The following is an 8,488-nucleotide window of genomic DNA, read 5'->3' as shown; positions in this document are numbered from 1 at the left end:
TTGAATTCCAACTTTATCTTCATATTGTGATCTTTCCTACTTTTATAAACGCCATTCAAACTTATTCGTCTACTAATGTCATTCCACGCCAACTCTCCGCTGACAGCTCGGAACATACCACTTAGTCGAGCAGCTCTTCTTCTTTCTCTCAATTCTTCCCAACCCAAACATTGCAACATTTTTGTAACGCTACTCTTTTGTCGGAAATCACCCAGAACAAATCGAGCTGCTTTTCTTTGAATTTTTTCCAGTTCTTGAATCAGGTAATCCTGGTGAGGGTCTCATACACTGGAACCATACTCTAGTTGGGGTCTTTCCAGAGACTTATATGCCCTCTCCTTTACATCCTTACTACAACCCCTAAACACCCTCATAACCATGTGCAGAGATCTGTACCCTTTATTTACAATCCCATTTATGTGATTACCCCAATAAAGATCTTTCCTTATATTAACACCTAGATACTTACAATGATCCCCAAAAGGAACTTTCACCCCATCAACGCAGTAATTAAAACTGAGAGGACTTTTCCTATTTGTGAAACTCACAACCTGACTTTTAACCCCGTTTATCATCATACCATTGCCTGCTGTCCATCTCACAACATTTTCGAGGTCACGCTGCAGTTGCTCACAATCTTGTAACTTATCACTCTATAGAGAATAACATCATCCGCAAAAAGCCTTACCTCCGATACCACTCCTTTACTCATATCATTTATATATATAAGAAAATATAAAGGTCCGATAATACTGCCTTGAGGAATTCCCCTCTTAATTGTTACAGGGTCAGATAAAGCTTCACCTACCCTAATTCTCTGAGATCTATTTTCTAGAAATATAGCAACCCATTCAGTCACTCTTTTGTCTAGTCCAATTGCACTCATTTTTGCCAGTAGTCTCCCATGATCCACCCTATCAAATGCTTTAGACAGGTCAATCGCGATACAGTCCATTTGACCTCCAGAATCCAAGATATCTGCTATACCTTGCTGGAATCCTACAAGTTGAGCTTCAGTGGAATAACCTTTCCTAAAACCGAATTGCCTTCTATCGAACCAGTTATTAATTTCGCAAACATGTCTAATATAATCAGAAAGAATGCCTTCCCAAAGCTTACATACAATGCATGTCAAACTTACTGGCCTGTAATTTTCAGATTTATGTCTATCACCCTTTCCTTTATACACAGGGGCTACTATAGCAACTCTCCATTCATCTGGTATAGCTCCTCCGACCAAACAATAATCAAGGAAGTACTTCAGATATGGTACTATATCCCAACCCACTGTCTTTAGTATATCCCCAGAAATCTGATCAATTCCAGCCGCTTTTCTAGAGTTCAACTTTTGTATCTTATTGTAAATGTCATTGTTATCATATGTAAATGTTATTACTTCTTTGGCTTTAGTCTCCTCCTCTATCTCGACATTTTCCTTGTAACCAACAATCTTTACATACTGCTGACTGAATACTTCTGCCTTTTGAAGATCCTCACATACACACTCCCCTTGTTCATTAATTATTGCTGGAATGTCCTTCTTGGAACCTGTTTCTGCCTTAAAATACCTATACATACCCTTCCATTTTTCACTAAAATTCGTATGACTGCCAATTATGCTTGCCATCATGTTATCCTTAGCTGCCTTCTTTGCTAGATTCAATTTTCTAGTAAGTTCCTTCAATTTCTCCTTACTTTCACAGCCATTTCTAACTCTATTTCTTTCCAGTCTGCACCTCCTTCTTAGTCTCTTTATTTCTCTATTATAATAAGGTGGGTCTTTACCATTCCTTACCACCCTTAAAGGTACAAACCTGTTTTCGCATTCCTCAACAATTTCTTTAAACCCATCCCAGAGTCTGTTTACATTTTTATTTACCGTTTTCCACCGATCATAGTTACTTTTTAGAAACTGCCTCATGCCTGCTTTATCAGCCATATGGTACTGCCTAACAGTCCTACTTTTAAGACCTTCCTTTCTATCGCATTTATTTTTAACTACCACAAAAACAGCTTCATGATCACTAATACCATCTATTACTTCAGTTTTCCCTATAGAGCTCATCTGGTTTTATCAGCACCACATCCAGGATATTTTTCCCTCTGGTTGGTTCCATCACTTTCTGAATCAGCTGTCCTTCCCATATTAACTTATTTTCCATTTGTTGGTCATGCTTCCTGTCGTTCGCATTTCCTTCCCAATTGACATCTGGCAAATTCAGATCTCCCGCTACAATCACATTTCTTTCCGTGTCGTTTCCCACATAGCTGACTATCCTATCAAATAATTCCGAATCCGCGTCAGTGCTACCCTTTCCCGATCTGTACACTCCAAATATATCAAGTTGCCTATTATCTTTAGAAATGAGCCTTACACCTAGAATTTCATGTGTCTCATCTTTAACATTTTCGTAGCTTACAAATTCTTCTTTCACCAGAATGAACACTCCCCCTCCCACCCTTCCTATCCTATCTCTACGATACACACTCCAGTGCCGTGAGAAAATTTCTGCATCCATTATATCATTTCTCAGCCATGATTAAACTCCTATTACAATATCTGGTAAATATATATCTATTAAATTACTTAATTCTATTCTTTTCCTTACAATACTTCTACAGTTCAACACTAACAATTTTATGTCATCCCTACTTGATTTCCAGTTCCCTGTTCCCTTATCACCGCTCCCTAGGCCATCCCGTTTCCCTGAATGTACCTCCCTATTACCCTTCCAAACAAATTTCCTAACTTATACGTACCACTGCGGTTTAAATGAAGGCCATCTGAGCGCAGATCCCAATCTCCTACTCACCCATTAGGATCTAGAAATTTCACTCCCAGTTTCCCACATACCCACTCCATAGTCTCATTTAAATCCCCAATCACCCTCCAGTCAGTATCCCTTCTACACAGTATTCCACTAATAACAATCTCCGCTTTCTTAAACTTCACCTGTGTTGCATTTACCAGATCCCGCACATCTCCAACTATGTTGGTACTTATATCAGCTTGCCTTACGTTGTTGGTACCAACGTGAAACACTACCACCTTCTCCTTCCCCTCCTCCCTCTCTTCTACTTTCCTCAACATCTGCCTCAACCTAATTCCTGGATAACACTCTACCCTGGTACCCTTTCCTCCACACACTTTCCCCATGTGTCTGACGATGGAATCCCCCATGACCAGAGCTTCAACCCTCCCCACCTCATTTGATCCCCTCCCCTCCTGGTGAGCCCTATCTTTCCTGATAGCTGCAGAAGCTACTTCCTCCTCCCTTTTCTCCTTCCCATGACCCTGTTCCACCTGTCTTTTCCTATCCTCTACTCACCGTTTTCCTTTCCTACCTTTTCCCTTCCTCCTACTTCCACACATCTCACCAACAGTTCCCTGTCCCTCATCTTCCCTCTGTTGTTCTACCTGGAGTGACTCGTACCGATTTCGCACAGACACCTGTCCTGAATTCTGATCCTGAATAGAGCCCTTATTATTAGGTATGCGTCACAGTTCAGCACGTCCGTGAGTGTCCCTGAAAATTAACTCAAATTCCTTTATTTGGTTTACCATTCTAACGATGGAACGAGTAGACCTCCCCGATTTAACATTTCTATCCATCCCACAGGGGCTGTACCAGAAGAAATGGAAAGCATTTCCCCAGTGGGACTTCGCATTGACCTGTCATTTCTTTCACGGTCGGCGATGTAGCCGGCGAGGTACCGAAATCCCTCTGCTGAACAATCAGGTGTCGCTGTAGATTGCGGTGAATCTTTTTTTTTTTTTTTGCTATTTGCTTTACGTCTCACCGACACAGATAGATCTTATGGCGACGATGGGACAGGAAAGGCCTGGGAATGTGAAGGAAGCGTCTGTGGCCTTAATTAAGGTGCAGCCCCAGCATTTGCCTGGTGTGAAAATGGGAAACCACGGAAAACAATCTTCAGGGCTGCCGACAGTTGGGTTCGAACCCACTATCTCCTGAATACTGGATACTGGGCGCACTTAAGCGACTGCAGCTATCGAGCTCGGTCGGTAAATCATTAACGGCTCAGTTTTCTATCGCAATGATACTGTACAATGAACACAAATTTCACTCCAGCTACTATAACACTGTTCACGCAACTAACGAAAAGAAAATAAGTGCACCTCACTGCACGAAACACAGCAACTTAACAGAGATCTCACAGAAACGAACTACGACACACATACTACGCAAAATACAGTAGGCCACTATATAAGCCAACAGCAACGGAAAGAAATTACGTATAGTTATTACGTGGAAATCCTTTCTTTATAAGATAGACATATATAAACAACGAAATGAGATACACGTGCGGTTGTATGCTACACAGTCACGGTGCTCCTGTGATGACGTCACGAGCAGGACGAGGAAAAACTAACATCTACTGCGCAACCAATCTGGGCCACCCGTGATACAGGCCAGAGCACCATTTATGACTGTGACAGTATGGAAGGGGCTGATGTATGAGTGGGCTGAGTAATAACATTTGGAGCACGACTTGAACATCTGACAATGTGAGTGTTATGAAAGCTGCTACTCACAGGGTCAGTCACACCGGCTTAGTGAGGAAAGCAATGGCAAACTACCAAGTTTTATATGCAGTCTGAATCAGAAAGACGTGATTTTAATTCAAAATACCATATGCACTGGCCGCGATTCGACCCGCGGCCGCTTTGGTGTGAAGCCAATGACTATGCCACTCCGATATCATGCCCTTCGTGGATAACAGGTATTATGTCTCATTGTTAGTCTGTCGATCAACAGTTTTAATTTAATTTCTGAAGACAAGACCTATCGATGCCTTTGAACTTGAGGGGAAAATTCACTCATTAGTCTCCTTATCCGTCATAGAAGGTGAGCTGAAAAAGGCCTAACAATATTCACACTCACTCACTCACTCACTCACTCACTCACTGTCTCGGGTCTCTTTGGCTTGGCGTGAACCACAAACGTCTTGCGGATTTTATCATTCACTCACTAAAGAAAGAAATGGCGTGTGGCTTTTAGTGCCGGGATGTGTCCGAGAACTTCGGCTCGCCAGGTGCACGTCTTTTGATTTGACTTCCGTAGGCGACCTGCGCGTCGTGATGAGGATGAAATGATGATGAAGACGACACATGCACCCAGTTCCCGTGCCGGGGGAATTAATCAATTATGGTTAAAATGCCAGACCCTGCCGGGAATCGAACCCGGGACCCCTGTGACCAAAGGCCAGCACGGTAACCATTTAGCCATGAAGCCGGACATTCACTCACTAATTAAATTATTTCAAACTATATTCAGTACATTGTACGCGTATCTACTACAGTCAATCCACCATAGGCATACTCACACACTTATTCCTACACTCAGTCTACCATACGCATATTCAGTCTCTCACTTCGACCATTCATTCCTTCATACATTAGGTATATTCACTCAATCCTACATTCATTCCACCATAGTTATATTCACTCACTCAATCACTCACTCCTACATTCAGTTCGTCCTACACATATTCACTCAATCACTCACTCATCCATTCTATCCTACATTCAGTCCGTCATGCACATATTCACGCAAGCACTCACTCATCCATTCTGTCCTACATTCACACCGTCGTAGGCATGTTCACCCACTCACTGTTTCACTTATTCACTCTTGCACTGCGTTCATTGTTGGCATATTCACTCATCCGCTATATCACTATTGCACTAATTTCATTGTACGCACGTGCACTCGTTTTCACTGGTGCCAATATTCACTCACTGTTTACCTTCCACACTAAATGCAACATGACATTACGTTAGCATTTAATTTTAGTCTTATTTGTCTTTGGCTTTGTTTTTGTATAATTTATTAAGTGTAGACTTTATATAGATAATCATGTTAGCCTCAGTGGCACATTATGATTAATACAACTTTTCACACATTCTCACTCTCACCCACTCTCATTCATTCATTCATTCAGTTATTTAATCAGTCAAAAGCTGATTTGTATAAAGAGCACTTCACTTTACATCGACAGTAGTACAGCACGCGGTTAAATCTCTTCGTAATGATAGTACCGAGGGTTAACAACTCCCTGCTCTTTATACTGAACCCAAAGCACGTTCACTCTCACATCGCCAAGGTCATTTCTCTTCGGCCTGCTCGGAAAGTACTCAAGTACCCTGAATTTATCTGGTTACAAACAAGCTCCTTGGCACATTAACACGTGAGAAAGTAAAAGAAAAGTACAATGTACTGCACTGTTTCTTACAAATCACTGTGTCAATTATTTGCTAAAACGAGCTTGTAGTTGTACCCAACTGTTTATATCGTAATAATACCCACGGAACCTCCAGTTTTGTGTTTGCATTTTATTTTCATTTCAGTTTTCAATTAAAAAATATGAAACCAATTATTTTCCCATTTCAGCTCATTTCACTTGGCTTGGCTATGTTTCCATCAACACAATGCACATGTATTTTCTTCAACACGATGCACTTAAACTCATACAGGAGCAAGTCAGGTGAGAGACCTCGTTGTCAGCTTTTCACGAAAACGGTCTTGGTTCGAATCATAATTAATTCTTATATTTTCAAGACAAAATATCTCATCCAAGTGGTTCAGATTGCACGCAAAACTATTGCTTCCGTGGATTATAAATTCAGAATAAGAAAACTGTAAGCATGGTTTAAAAATTATACTAGCTAATCATGCTGAGCACACAGTAGCCTGACGTAAGTCATCTCCGTACACGCCACGAAGTTCCTTGGGGCTGTGGATAGCAAAGGCTTCCACTATCCTTAACCTTGGAACTAAGTGGGATAGAGTAGTTAGATCTATGCTCAGCTCTCTTTGCTCCCAAGACTTAACCTGGCACTTATTTTTGGTGCTGGCTGAGTGAACCACAGGACCATGGGACCCTCCAGAATTAGAAATCTCGTTCTTATGCTTTTTCGATTTCCTGACAGGAAATCGGACCCACGACCTCCGGGCAAATAAAGCACGCATTAACTATCATGGCTAGCCTATAAGTTGACAATGAGTTGGAAATAATAACGGTAAACAACTAAACAAACCCGTGATGCACCAGCTCGTTAGAGCCTTGGCCTGCCAAGGTGACTGCTGCCCAGTCCGACGACCCTGAAGTACTTAGTAACACGTGGTCAGCACGGTGACGTACTCAGTCATATTGCTTGCTTTATTGACCGGATCCTCTGCCTTTCGTATCAGACAGCTCCATAGATGGTCTCTACAAGGGTTAGCGAACTCCTTCCAGCCCTCAGTCCAGAATTAAAATCTCTGGACTGGCCGGGAATTGAACTTAGGGCCACCAGGTAAGAGGCAGTCACGCTACTCTTACACCAAGAGATTGACGGAAACAATAATATAACTACTGCTCACCAACTACAATGTAATAATATAATAAAATCGTTTCCTGTCCTTTAGCTTCAAAAATCGATAAATGCTTTTGATGACGAAGTACAGTATTATGAAAAGGAGACACATAATTGGCACAAACTATGTCAGTTGTCACCGATGTATCGTTTGCGTTTTGGCCGACAAATTAATCACACTTTCGGTTACCGAGAAAAAAAAAATGTAAGAAATGATTGACTTAAACATGAATTATATTTCTTACAGTGTCAAGACGGATCATTTCGAAGTTGCAAAGTAAACATAGTTTCTAGCTAACCTTCAATGGCTGGTTAAATACTCCTTCCGTCTCTGAAATTAAGTACGTACACCCATCATTCACAGTACAATAATTCGCCTCAGATGTCGGTATGAGTTATAATAGGCCTGCTATCCCTAAGGACAATCCAATTAGACGAATGCAGTTTTATTTTTTAAACTATATTAATAAATCTGTTTCGACGACTACGGTTTAGAAGCGTGAGTGCTAACAATATTGTGGTGAGTAACCATGGGCATAGTGTCGAATTTTTACGGTCACAAAATTTTGATTTAGTTCTTCAAGATTTTCCCACTTCAGCTGCAGGAAAAAATTCAGATGGACCTTTCCCGACGTCACTCGGATGTTTCACTTGCACCGATTATGAATTCCAGATCTTACATAACACAAACACTGGTTACCAGAAGACATTTCCACTTTCAGTGAGTACGGAATCACAAACTCTTAATATGAAAAAAAGTACACTTTCACTCGGTATATGCATTGTGCTTTCTGTTTTAACATTTATGATATGACAGAGGAAAAGACACTGCGGCACCATAGTTTAGGGGTTAGGTTTAGAAGGAGTGTCATGGTCCAAGGCGCAATTATTATTACCTTTCTAACCAGTTGGTTGGAGTTCAGCTCCCTACTATGCCTCTTGATGGCAAATAATAAAATAAGTTAGTTCAAATCCTTCTCTTGGTGACTACAGAATTGATTTTTCGGTACGACACCACTTCGAACTCATGAAAACAACTAAGTTATAGTCTTTGTCTATTTAAGTATGGTTACAAATACACACGCACCACTACCGACGTTAGAATCG

General features: G+C 41.1%; 1 protein-coding gene across 1 annotated transcript in view; it reads right to left on the bottom strand.

Annotated features, from left to right (window-relative positions):
- LOC136858735 (serine-rich adhesin for platelets) overlaps window positions 1-8,488 on the bottom strand; it is a 274,358-nt gene that overhangs the window by 146,577 nt on the left and 119,293 nt on the right. The window lies entirely within an intron of this gene.

The sequence above is a fragment of the Anabrus simplex genome, chromosome 1 (genome assembly GCF_040414725.1).
Source record: "Anabrus simplex isolate iqAnaSimp1 chromosome 1, ASM4041472v1, whole genome shotgun sequence".
Classification (NCBI taxonomy): Eukaryota; Metazoa; Arthropoda; class Insecta; order Orthoptera; family Tettigoniidae; genus Anabrus; species Anabrus simplex.
The sequence above is the reverse complement of the archived record's forward strand: the minus strand, read 5'-3'. Positions and strand labels throughout refer to the sequence as shown.